Source organism: Danio rerio, chromosome 17 (genome assembly GCF_052040795.2).
Source record: "Danio rerio strain M-AB ecotype USA chromosome 17, GRCz13ab, whole genome shotgun sequence".
NCBI classification, from domain to species: domain Eukaryota; kingdom Metazoa; phylum Chordata; class Actinopteri; order Cypriniformes; family Danionidae; genus Danio; species Danio rerio.
Genome location: NC_141037.1, coordinates 35,843,936 through 35,859,289, shown reverse-complemented (window position 1 = coordinate 35,859,289; position 15,354 = coordinate 35,843,936). Strand labels below are relative to the sequence as shown.

General features: G+C 41.3%; 1 long non-coding RNA gene across 1 annotated transcript in view; it reads right to left on the bottom strand.

Annotated features, from left to right (window-relative positions):
• The window catches only part of LOC141378427 (uncharacterized), a 47,702-nt gene that overhangs the window by 16,541 nt on the left and 15,807 nt on the right, over window positions 1-15,354 (bottom strand). The window contains exon 3 of the long non-coding RNA XR_015513600.1: window positions 3,117-3,209. This is a non-coding gene — a long non-coding RNA (uncharacterized LOC141378427). The remainder of the gene's footprint in view (window positions 1-3,116; window positions 3,210-15,354) is intronic.

The following is a 15,354-nucleotide window of genomic DNA, read 5'->3' as shown; positions in this document are numbered from 1 at the left end:
CCAACTGGCCCATATCTATCAGCTGATAACCACTGATTACACATATTCAATCGAGTGATAACATTCGAATTGGCTGTAAAATTTGTATGTTTTAATAGTTTCTAATGTCTTTTAAAACATATTCCGATAGTCACCAATAAAAAAAATACAAAAAAAATTACTAGTAGAGACCCAAAGAATCATTACAGTTTCCATTTAACCCAATCCATAATTTTCAGTGCAGTGAAGCTAGAAATCATCCTCTTATTGGACGATGTGACCTGTGACATCAGTCTCGCCTCTGTCCCCACAGGACCCCTTTGATTTGATTTGACTTGCAAGAGGTGTCAGAGTCTGACCTGATGGCAACACCCATCTTGTGTTTTTACTTTCTACTTTCTTGCCTTTTTTCGAGAGGAGGTGCTGGATAATTACCACCTAGGATGTTGCCATCTGTGCCGCCTTTTCACGGTCTGTTAACTTGCCTCTCAAAAACTTTTCTGGTGGCAGGGGCCACACATGTAAGAGAGTGCACATTCAAGCATCATTAAATCCTATGCTAAAGAGGATAGACTCTACTTATGGCTCAGAGCAGTATGTCACGGCGTCCCAAAATAGGCCGTTAGAAAATCAAGTCCCAAAAATGTAATAAGTTCAATGTGTTTTTGAACATCGAGGTCATGTAAGTGCGATCCGGTCCAGACCGCGCTGGCACACGCTGTCCTTTCAAAGTCAGTATGACCTTATCCACCTTATGTCCAGTTAGGCAATAATGTGTGGAATAAGTAAGGAAGAATTGACAATGGGTTGCTGAATTATTAAAGAAGAATGCGGTCATGATGTGAAGATAATTATGTTACAGATTACAGACGTAAAAGACATTTTGAGATGATTTTTAAGACATTTGTCAAGGTTTTTGTCCAAGTATTTTCCCCATTTCAACTGCTAGTTATTAAGCTGGTTTTACTGCTATTTCTAAAATGAATATATTTGGGACATTCTACCAGAAACGTATATTATCTGTCCTTGAAATAAAAACAAATGCAGTGAATAAAAAGTATTTCATCCTAAAAATTTCTAAAATGGACTGATGGTTGATTTCAGTCAGTTGTTCTGTAAAGGAACATGCCATTTATTTGGTTCTCAGATTTTTGTTCTTTATTAAAAAAAAAAAACTTTACAAATGTACAAACCCTGCCATTGTCCTTGTCCTTAGCCCAATTGAACCTACAGCTTTAATAGCTTTTGTTAAGCTAAAAACTGTTATTTAGTAAAAAAAAAAAAAAAAAAAACTTTATATACAGCAATTTTAAGTTGCTATCATTCACATCAATAGATTAAAAACAATGAATTATAAATACATTTCAATAATTATTTGTAAAATAATCTTACAATTGTCCCTGTATTTCTGTCAGTCCCGTCACATTTTCCTTAAATTTAACATAAAATGCGTGCAATACAACTTTAAGGCAATGACTCAAAGAAAGTGACATCATTTAATGGAGAAGCTGACAGTAATCAAGAATGCATTCTATCACTGAATTGCATGATTTTATGCTTGTTTTTGTTTGATTTTTTTTAGGAGACCAAACGTAAATGTCAGGCCCTGTCACATTTTCATAAGTGAAAATGTATGTTTTTGGTAGAATGTCCCATATTTGCTTATGACAAGCTCAATCTATTGACATGATGAGAGAAAGAAAACATATATACTTTGTGCATATTTGAATGGTTTTTGCAGGGGAGTCCACTACAGTAATATTGAAACTATCATTCTATTATAAATATACCTGTTTCAAAAACAAATACTATCGACCAGGATTTTGTCTTTGTCTGCATGTGTATAATTCATCCAATAATTCATCAAATCCAAATTATCAAGTTTAATTCATCAAAAAATTTTATTCTGTCACCATGTTCTCGCATACTGTATAAACATAGATGGACATGTATACAGTTGAAGTCAGAATTATTATTATTATTTCCCCAATTTTTGTTTAACGGAGAGAAGATTTTTTCAGTAACTCTAATAACTGATTTATTTTATCTTTGCCATGATGACAGTAAATAATAATTGACTAGATATTTTAGATATAGACACTTCTATACAGCTAAAAGTGACATTTAAAGGCTTAACTAGATTAATTAGGTTAACTAGGCTGGTTAGGGTAATAACAAAAGTTTTTGTATAACAAAGGGTTGTTTTTTAGAAAATCGAAAAAAGTATGGTTTAAAGGGCTAATAATTTTGACCTTAAAATGTTTTTTTTTTAAATGTAAAACTGCTTTTATTTTAGTCAAAATAAAACAAATAAGACTGTCTCCAGAAGAAAAAATATTATCAGACATACTGTGAAAATTTCCTTGCTCCGTTAAACATCATTTGGCAAATATTTAAAAAAGAAAAAAAATCACAGGGGGGCTTATAATTCTGACTTCAACTGTACATATACAACAGTTGTCTGGTTCTTGAATCTGATTGGCTGATAGCCGTGCAATTTTCTGCCAGTAACAGCACTCGACCAGCCACTTCACCCTTCACCCTTGTGTATTACTCCTCCCACATACAGCAACAAGCAGAGACACTCTACAGTTTGACAAATATTGCAGCTGTTGGACAACATAATGTACTTTTGAGGCTTTTTGGTAGAGAATGTAGTTGTTTAGATTGCAACTATGGAGTTTATTTATAAGGACAGTTCTTAATTTTAAATATTTATTATTTCTGAGAGCACAACGGCGGCCATTAGCATGTCTTTGAGCAAAGACAGTTGACAATGTCAATCCACAAGATGGCGACAGGACCGCATAATAAGCCCTAAGAAGATTAAAACAGCGTAATAACAAACTACAGCTAATCAAATAATTATTAAACTGGTAAGTGATCTCTCTTTTGTATGTTTTAGTGCCATATTTATACCATATAATTGTAGTGTATTAAGTGTAAGATGGGACTCGCATATCAGGAATGTGTATTGTGTTGGCAGAAATAAAGAAGAAATGCCTGCATGTGTTTAGCATTTTTCTAACACAGCAATCTGGTAGTTATTGCACTGCTTTTTCAAGGTTAATTATTGTGATATCGCGAGAAATATTTTAGACTGTAACAGACTGTATGCAACGTTTATAAAAACATACCTTTAACGTTTTCTGGTCCCATGTGAGTCCATCGAGGTGTACAACAAATCAGCTCCAGGTACTGCTCAATCAATGGATGCTCCATAAGAGTTGCTAGAAACAAAGAAAAAACAAATTAGATAAAATACGACAAAATAAACATACGACAGATACAGACAGATGGAGAGATGACAGATAGAGACAGATGGAGATGACCGATACAGATAAATGTAGAGAAGACAGATACAGAGAGATGGAGAGATGACAGATACAGAAAGAGATGACAGATCAAGACAGAAGGAGAGATGACAGATAGAGGCAACAGACAGACAGATGGAGAGATGACAGATACAGACAGATGGAGAGATGACAGATACAGACAGATGGAGAGATGACTGATACAGAAAGATGGAGAGATGACAGATACAGACAGATACAGACAGACAGAGAGATGACAGATACAGACAGACGGATGGAGAGATGACAGATACAGACAGACGGATGGAGAGATGACAGTTACAGACAGTCGAAGAGATGACAGTTACAGACAGATGGAGAGAAGACAGAAACAGACGGAGAGATGAAAGATACAGACAGACTGAGAGATGACAGATACAGAGAGATGGAGATGACAAATACAGACAGATGGAGAGATGACAGATACATACAGACAGACGGATGGAGAGATGACAGATACAGACAGACAGAGAGATGACAGACAGACAGACGGAGAGATGAAAGATACAGACAGATGGAGAGAAGAGAGACACAGACAGACGGATGGAGAGATGACAAATACAGACAGATGTAGAAATAACAGATACAGACAGATGGAGAGATGACAGATACAGACAGACGGAGAGATGACAGATACAGACACAGAGAGATGACAGATACAGACAGATGGAGAGATGACAGATACAGACAGACGGAGAGATAACAGATACAGACAGATGGAGAGTTGACAGACACAGATGGACAGATAGATGACAGATACAGACAGATGGATGGAGAGATGACAGATAAAGACAGACAGAGATGACAGATATAGACAGATAGAGATGACAGATACAGACAGATGGAGAGAAAACAGATACAGGCAGATGGAGAGATGACAGATACAGACAGACGGAGAGATAACAAATACAGACAGACAAAGAGATGACATATACAGACAGAGAAATGACAGATATAGACAGATGGAGAGATGACAGATAAAGACAGACAGAGAGATGACAGATACCGACAAACGGAGAGATGACAGATACAGACAGAGGGAGAGATGACAGATACAGACAGATGGAGATGACAGATACAGACAGATGGAGAGATGACAGATACAGACAGACGGAGAGATGACAGATACAGGCAGATGGAGAGATGACAGATACAAACAGACGGAGAGATAACACATACAGACAGATGGAGAGATGACAGATACATACAGACGGAGATGACAGATACAGACAGATGGAGAGATGACAGATACAGACAGATGGAGATGACAGATACAGACAGATGGAGAGATGACAGATACAGACAGATGGAGATGACAGATACAGACAGATGGAGAGATGACAGATACAGACAGATGAAGAGATGACAGATACAGACAGATGGCGAGATGACAGATACAGACAGACAGACGGAGAGATGACAGATACAGACAGATGGAGATGACAGATACAGACAGATGGAGAGATGACAGATACAGACAGATGGAGAGATGACAGATACATACAGACGGAGAGATGACTGATACAGACAGATGGAGAGATTACAGATACAGACAGACAGAGAGATGAAAAATACAGACAGACGGACCGAGAGATGACATACAGACAGACGGAGAGATGACAGATACAGTCAGACGAAGAGATGACAGATACAAAGAGATGGAGACATGACAGATACAACCAGATAGAGAGATAGAGAGATACATACAGACAGAAGGAGAGATGACAGATACAGACAGAGGGAGAGATGACAGATACAGACAGACAGAGATGACAGATACAGACAGATGGAGAGATGACAGATAAAGACAGATGGAGAGATGACAGATACAGACAGATGGAGAGTTGACAGATACAGACAGAAGGAAAGATGACAGATACAGACAGACGGAGAGATGACAGATACAGACAGTTGAAGAGAAGACAGATACAAACAGATGGAGAGATGACAGATACAGACAGATGGAGAGATGACAGACACAGACAGACGGAGAGATGGCAGATACAGACAGATAGAGATGACCGATACAGACAGATGGAGAGATGACAGATACAGACAGAGGGAGAGATGACAGATACAGACAGCTGGATAGAAAGATGACAGATACACAGACGGATGGAGAGATGACAGATACAGATAGACGGAGAGATGACAGATACAGAGAGATAGAGAGATGACAGATACAGACAAACGGAGAGATGAAAGATACAGACAGAGGGAGAGATGACAGATACAGACAGACGGAGAGATGAATGATACAGACAGATGGAGAGATGACAGCTACAGACAGACAGACGGATGGAGAGATGACAGATACAGACAGATGAGAGATGACAGATACAGACAGAAGGAGAGATGACAGATACAGACAGAGGGAGAGATGACAGATACAGACAGACGGAGAGATGAATGATACAGACAGATGGAGAGATGACAGATACAGACAGACAGACGGATGGAGAGATGACAGATACAGAGAGATGAGAGATGACAGATACAGACAGAAGGAGAGATGACAGATACAGACAGACAGATGGAGAGATGACAGATACAGACAGACGGAGAGATGACAGATACAGACAGCTGGATAGAAAGATGACAGATACACAGACGGATGGAGAGATGACAGATACAGATAGACGGAGAAATGACAGATACAGAGAGATGGAGAGATGAAAGATACAGACAAACGGAGATGAAAGATACAGACAGAGGGAGAGATGACAGATACAGACAGACGGAGAGATGACAGATACAGATGGACAGATAGAGAGATGACAGGTACTGACAGACAGATCACAGATACAGACAGATGGAGAGATGACAGATAAAGACGGAGAAATGACAGATACAGACAGATGGAAAGATGACAGATACAGACAGACGGAGAGATGAAAGATACAGAGAGACGAAGAGATGACAGATACAGACAGACGGAGAGATGAAATACAGACAGACAGAGAGATGAAAGATACAGACAGACGAAGAGATGACAGATACAGACAGATGGAGAGATACAAACAGACAGAAAGATGACAGATACAGACAGACCGAGAGATGGAGAGATACAGACAGACAGAGAGATGACAGATACAGACAGACGAAGAGATGACAGTTACAGACAGTCAAAGAGATGACAGTTACACACAGATGGAGAGAAGACAAAAACAGACAGACGAAGAGATGAAAGATACAGACAGACTGAGAGATGACAGATACAGACAGACGGAGAGATGACAGATACAGAGAGATGGAGAGATGACAAAAACAGACAGATGGAGAGATGACAGATACATACAAACAGACGGATGGAGAGATGACAGATACAGACAGACGGAGAGATGACAGATACAGACAGACAGAGAGATGACAGACAGACAGACGGAGAGATGAAAGATGCAGAATGATGGAAAGATGAGAGACACAGACAGACGGATGGAGAGATGACAAATACAGACAGACGTAGAAATAACAGATACAGACAGATGGAGAGATGACAGATACAGACAGACGGAGAGATGACAAATACAGACACAGAGAGATGACATACAGACAAATGGAGAGATGACAGATACAGATGGAGAGATGACAGATACAGTCAGGCGAAGAGATGACAGATACAGACAGAGAAATGACAAATACAGACAGAAGGAGAGATAACAGATACAGACAGATGGACAGATGACAGATACAGACAAATGGAGAGTTGACAGACACAGATGGACAGATAGATGACAGATACAGACAGATAGAGAGATGACAGATACAGACAGACGGATGGAGAGATGACATAAAGACAGACAGAGATGACAGATATAGACAGATGGAGAGATGACAGATACAGACAGAGAGATAACAAATACAGGCAGATAGAGAGAAGACAGATACAGACAGACGGAGAGATAACAGATACAGACAGACAAAGAGATGACAGATACAGACAGAGAAATTACAGATATAGACAGATGGAGAGATGACAGATAAAGACAGATGGAGAGATGACAGATACAGACAGACAGAGATGACAGATACAGACAGAGGGAGAGATGACAGATACAGACAGAAGGAGATGACAGATACAGACAGATGGAGATGACAGATACAGACAGATGGAGAGATGACAGATACAGGCAGATGGAGAGATGACAGATACAGACAGACGGAGATAACACATACAGACAGATGGAGAGATGACAGATACATACAGACAGCCGAATGGAGAGATGACAGATAAAGACAGACGAAGAGATGACAGATTACAAACAGACGGAGAGATGACAGATACAGACAGATGGAGAGATGACAGATACAGACAGACAGACGGAGAGATGACAGATACAGACAGATGGAGAGATGACAGATACAGACAGACAGACGGAGAGATGACAGATACAGACAGATGGAGAGATGACAGATACAGACAGATGGAGAGATGACAGATACAGACAGACGGAGAGATGACTGATACAGACAGATGGAGAAATGACAGATACAGACAGATGGAGAGATGACAGATACAGACAGACGGAGAGATAACAGATACAGACAGAAGGAGAGATGACAGATACAGACAGATGGAGAGATGACAGATACAGACAGACGGAGAGATGACAGATACAGACAGATGGAGAGATGACAGATACAGACAGACGGAGAGATGACTGATACAGACAGATGGAGAAATGACAGATACAGACAGATGGAGAGATGACAGATACAGACAGACGGAGAGATAACAGATACAGACAGAAGGAGAGATGACAGATACAGACAGATGGAGAGATGACAGATACAGACAGACGGAGAGATGACAGATACAGGCAGACGAAGAGATGACAGATACAGACAGATGGAGAGATGGAGAGATACAAACAGAAAGAAAGATGACAGATACAGACAGACGGAGAGATGGAGAGATACAGACAGACAGAGAGATGACAGATACAGACAGACGGATGGAGAGATGACAGATACAGACAGTCGAAGAGATGACAGTTACAGACAGTCGAAGAGATGACAGTTACAGACAGATGGAGAGAAGACAAAAACAGACAGACGGAGAGATGAAAGATACAGACAGACTGAGAGATGACAGATACAGACGGAGAGATAACAGATACAGGCAGATAGAGAGAAGACAGATACAGACAGACGGAGAGATAACAGATACAGACAGACAAAGAGATGACAGATACAGACAGAGAAATTACAGATATAGACAGATGGAGAGATGACAGATAAAGACAGATGGAGAGAAGACAGATACAGACAGACAGACGGAGAGATGACAGATGGAGACAGACAAAGATGACAGATACAGACAGATGGAGAGATGACAGATACAGACATAAGGAGAGATGACAGATACAGACAGAAGGAGATGACAGATACAGACAGATGGAGAGATGACAGATACAGGCAGATGGAGAGATGACAGATACAGACAGACGGAGATAACACATACAGACAGATGGAGAGATGACAGATACATACAGACAGCCGAATGGAGAGATGACAGATAAAGACAGACGAAGAGATGACAGATTACAAACAGACGGAGAGATGACAGATACAGACAGATGGAGAGATGACAGATACAGACAGACAGACGGAGAGATGACAGATACAGACAGATGGAGAGATGACAGATACAGACAGATGGAGAGATGGAGAGATACAGACAGACAGAGAGATGACAGATACAGACAGACGGATGGAGAGATGACAGATACAGACAGTCGTAGAGATGACAGTTACAGACAGTCGAAGAGATGACAGTTACAGACAGATGGAGAGAAGACAAAAACAGACAGACGGAGAGATGAAAGATACAGACAGACTGAGAGATGACAGATACAGACAGACGGAGAGATGACAGATACAGAGAGATGGAGAGATGACAAATACAGACGGATGGAGAGATGACAGATACATACAGACAGACGGATGGAGAGATGATAGATACAGAAAGACGGAGAGATGACAGATACAGACAGACAGAGAGATGACGGATAGACAGATGGAGAGACGAAAGATACAGACAGATGGAGAGATGAGAGACACAGACAAACGGATGGAGAGATGACAAATACAGACAGACGTAGAAATAACAGATACAGACAGATGGAGAGATGACAGATACACACAGACGGAGAGATGACAGATACAGACACAGAGAGATGACATACAGACAAATGGAGAGATGACAGATACAGATGGAGAGATGACAGATACAGTCAGATGAAGAGATGACAGATACAGACAGAGAATTGACAAATACAGACAGAAGGAGAGATAACAGATACAGACAGACGAAGAGATGACAGATACAGACAGATGGCGAGATGACAGATACAGACAGATGGAGAGATGACAGATACAGACAGATGGAGAGATGACAGATACAGACAGATGGAGAGATGACAGATACAGACAGATGGCGAGATGACAGATACAGACAGACGGAGAGATGACAGATATAGACAGATGGAGAGATGACAGATACAGACAGATGGAGAGATGACAGATACAGACAGATGGAGAGATGACAGATACAGACAGACGGAGAGATGACTGATACAGACAGATGGAGAGATGACAGATACAGACAGATGGAGAGATTACAGATACAGACAGACGGAGAGATAACAGATACAGACAGACAGAGAGATGACAGATACAGACAGATGGAGAGATGACAGATACAGACAGATGGAGAGATGACAGATACAGACAGACAGAGATGACAGATACGGACAGATGGAGAGATGACGGATACAGACAGACGGAGAGATTACAGATACAGACAGACGAAGAGATGACAGATACAGACAGATGGAGAGAAGACAGATACAGACAGACTGAAAACAGATACAGACAGACGAAGAGATGACAGATACAGATAGACGGAGAGATGACAGATACGGACAGATGGAGAGATGACAGATACAGACAGACGGAGAGATGACAGATACGGACAGACGAAAAGAAAACAGATACAAACAGACAGAAATAATAGATACAGGCAGACAGAGAGATGACAGAGAAAGACAGGAGAAGAGATGGATGAAGAGATGACAGATACAGACAGATGGAGAGATGACAGATACAGACAGAAGGAGAGATGACAGATACAGACAGTTTAAGAGAAGACAGATACAAACAGATGGAGATGACAGATTAAGACAGATGAAGAGAAGACAGATACAGACAGATGGAGAGATGACAGATACAGACAGAAGGAAAGATGACAGATACAGACAGACGGAGAGATGACAGATACAGACAGACAGACGAAGAGATGACAGATAAAGACAGACAGAGATGACAGATACAGACAGATGGAGAGATGACAGATACAGACAGATGGAGAGATGACAGATACAGACAGATGGAGAGATGACAGATACAGACAGACGGAGAGATGACAGATACAGGCAGATGGAGAGATGACAGATACAGACAGACGGAGAGATAACAGATACAGACAGACAGCCGGATGGAGAGATGACAGATAAAGACAGACGAAGAGATGACAGATACAAACAGACGGAGAGATGACAGATACAGACAGATGGAGAGATGACAGATACAGACAGATACAGACAGACAGACGGAGAGATGACAGATACAGACAGATGGAGATGACAGATACAGACAGATGGAGAGATGACAGATACAGACAGATGGAGAGATGACAGATACAGACAGACGGAGAGATGACAGATACAGACAGATGGAGAGATGACAGATACAGACAGACGGAGAGATGACAGATACAGACAGACGGAGAGATGATAGATACGGACAGACGAAGAAAAACAGATACAAACAGACAGAAATAATAGATAAAGACAGACAGAGAGATGACAGATACGGACAGACGAAGAGAAAACAGATACAAACAGACAGAAATAATAGATACAGACAGACAGAGAGATGACAGAGAAAGACAGAAGAAGAGATGGATGAAGAGATGACAGATACAGACAGAAGGAAATGACAGATACAGACAGACGGAGAGATGACAGATACAGACAGTTGAAGAGAAGACAGATACAAACAGATGGAGATGACAGATTAAGACAGATGAAGAGAAGACAGATACAGACAGATGGAGAGAAGACAAACACAGACAGATGGAGAGATGACTGATACAGACAGATAGAGAGATGACAGATACAGACAGACGGAAAGATGACAGATAGAGACAACCGAAGAGAAGACAGATACAGACAGAGAGAGATGACAGACAAAGAAAGACAGAGATGGCATAAACAGACAGATGGATAGATGACAGATACAGACAGACGGAGAGAAGACAGAAACAGACAGACGGAGAGATTACAGATACAGACAGACAGCGAGATGAAAAATACAGACAGACGGACCGAGAGATAACATACAGACAGACGGAGAGGTGACAGATACAGTCAGACGAAGAGATGACAGATACAGAGAGATGGAGACATGACAGATACAACCAGATAGAGAGATGGAGAGATACATACAGACAGAAGGAGAGATGACAGATACAGACAGAGGGAGAGATGACAGATACAGACAGACAGAGATGACAGATACAGACAGATGGAGAGATGACAGATAAAGACAGATGGAGAGATGACAGATACAGAAAGATGGAGAGATAACAGATACAGACAGAAGGAAAGATGACAGATACAGACAGAGGGAGAGATGACAGACACAGACAGACGGAGAGATGACAGATACAGACAGATAGAGATGACCGATACAGACAGATGGAAAGATGACAGATACAGACAGACGGAGAGATGACAGATACAGACAGCTGGATAGAAAGATGACAGATACACAGATGGATGGAGAGATGACAGATACAGATAGACGGAGAGATGACAGATACAGAGAGATGGAGAGATGACAGATACAGACAGAGAAATGAAAAATACAGACAGAAGGAGAGATAACAGATACAGACAAATGGAAAGTTGACAGATACAGATGGACAGATAGATGACAGATACAGACAGATAGAGAGATGACAGATACAGACAGATGGAGAGATAACAGATACAGGCAGATAGAGAGAAGACAGATACAGACAGAGAAATGACAGATATAGACAGATGGAGAGATGACAGATAAAGACAGACGGAGAGATGACAGATACAGACAGACAGAGATGACAGATACAGACAGAGGGAGAGATGACAGATATAGACAGATGGAGAGATGACAGATAAAGACAGACGGAGAGATGACAGATACAGACAGACAGAGATGACAGATACAGACAGACGTAGAGATGACAGATACAGACAGATGGAGAGATGACAGATACAGGCAGATGGAGAGATGACAGATACAGACAGACGGAGATAACACATACAGACAGATGGAGAGATGACAGGCACAGACAGACAGACGGAGAGATGACAGATACAGACAGATGGAGAGATGACAGATACAGACAGATGGAGATGACAGATACAGACAGATGGAGAGATGACAGATACAGACAGATGGAGAGATGACAGATACAGACAGACGGAGAGATGACTGATACAGACAGATGGAGAAATGACAGATACAGACAGATGGAGAGATGACAGATACAGACAGACGGAGAGATGACAGATACAGGCAGACGAAGAGATGACAGATACAGACAGATGGAGAAATGACAGATACAGACAGATGGAGAGATGACAGATACAGACAGAAGGAGATGACAGATACAGACAGAAGGAGATGACAGATACAGACAGATGGAGAGATGACAGATACAGGCAGACGAAGAGATGACAGATACAGACAGATGGAGAGATGACAGATACAGACAGACGGATGGAGAGATGACAGATAAAGACAGACAGAGATGACAGATACAGACAGATGGAGAGATAACAGATACAGGCAGATAGAGAGAAGACAGATACAGACAGAGAAATGACAGATATAGACAGATGGAGAGATGACAGATAAAGACAGACGGAGAGATGACAGATACAGACAGAGGGAGAGATGACAGATATAGACAGATGGAGAGATGACAGATAAAGACAGACGGAGAGATGACAGATACAGACAGACAGAGATGACAGATACAGACAGACGTAGAGATGACAGATACAGACAGATGGAGAGATGACAGATACAGGCAGATGGAGAGATGACAGATACAGACAGACGGAGATAACACATACAGACAGATGGAGAGATGACAGATACAGACAGACAGACGGAGAGATGACAGATACAGACAGATGGAGAGATGACAGATACAGACAGATGGAGATGACAGATACAGACAGATGGAGAGATGACAGATACAGACAGATGGAGAGATGACAGATACAGACAGACGGAGAGATGACAGATACAGACAGATGGAGAAATGACAGATACAGACAGATGGAGAGATGACAGATACAGACAGACGGAGAGATAACAGATACAGACAGAAGGAGAGATGACAGATACAGACAGAAGGAGATGACAGATACAGACAGATGGAGAGATGACAGATACAGGCAGACGAAGAGATGACAGATACAGACAGATGGAGAGATGGAGAGATACAAACAGACAGAAAGATGACAGATACAGACAGACGGAGAGATGGAGAGATACAGACAGACGGATGGAGAGATGACAAATACAGACAGACGTAGAAATAACATATACAGACAGATGGAGAGATGACAGATACAGACAGACGGAGAGATGACAGATACAGACACAGAGAGATGACATACAGACAAATGGAGAGATGACAGATACAGATGGAGAGATGACAGATACAGTCAGACGAAGAGATGACAGATACAGACAGAGAAATGACAAATACAGACAGAAGAAGAGATAACAGATGACAGATAAAGACAGACAGAGATGACAGATATAGACAGATGGAGAGATGACAGATAAAGACAGACGGAGAGATGACAGATACAGACAGACAGAAAGATGACAGATACATACAGACAGCCGAATGGAGAGATGACAGATAAAGACAGACGAAGAGATGACACATACAAACAGACGGAGAGATGACAGATACAGACAGATGGAGAGATGACAGATACAGACAGACAGACAGACAGACAGACAGAGAGATAACAGATACAGACAGACGGAGAGATGACAGATACAGACAGATGGAGAGATGACAGATACAGACAGAGGGAGAGATGACAGATACAGGCAGACGAAGAGATGACAGATACAGACAGATGGAGAAATGACAGATAAAGACGGAGAAATGACAGATACAGACAGATGGAGAGATGACAGATACAGACAGACGGAGAGATGAAAGAAAGATACAGACAGATGGAGAGATGACAGATACAGACAGATGGAGAGATGACAAATACAGACAGACAGATGGAGAGATGACAGATACAGACAGATGGAGAGATGACAGATACAGACAGATGGAGAGATGACAGATACAGACAGATGGAGAGATGACAGATACAGACAGAAGGAGAGATGACAGATACAGACAGAGGGAGAGATGACAGATACAGATGGACAGATAGAGAGATGACAGGTACTGACAGACAGAGAGATCACAGATACAGACAGATGGAGAGATGGCAGATAAAGACGGAGAAATGACAGATACAGACAGACGAAGAGATGACAGATACAGACAGATGGAGAGATGGCAGATAAAGACAGATGGAGATGACAGATACAGACAGATGGAGAGATGACAGATAAAGACGGAGAAATGACAGATACAGACAGACGAAGAGATGACAGATACAGACAGATGGAGAGATGGCAGATAAAGACAGACGAAGAGAGAAAAGATACAAACAGACAAAAATGATAGATAAAGACAGACGGAGAGATGACAGATACAGACAGACAGAGAGATGACAGAGAGAGACAGAGGGAGAGATGGATGGAGAGATGACAGATGCAGACAGATGGAGAGATGACAGATACAGACAGATGGAGAGATGACAGATACAGACAGATGGAGAGAAGACAGAAACAGACAGATGGAGAGATGAAAGATACA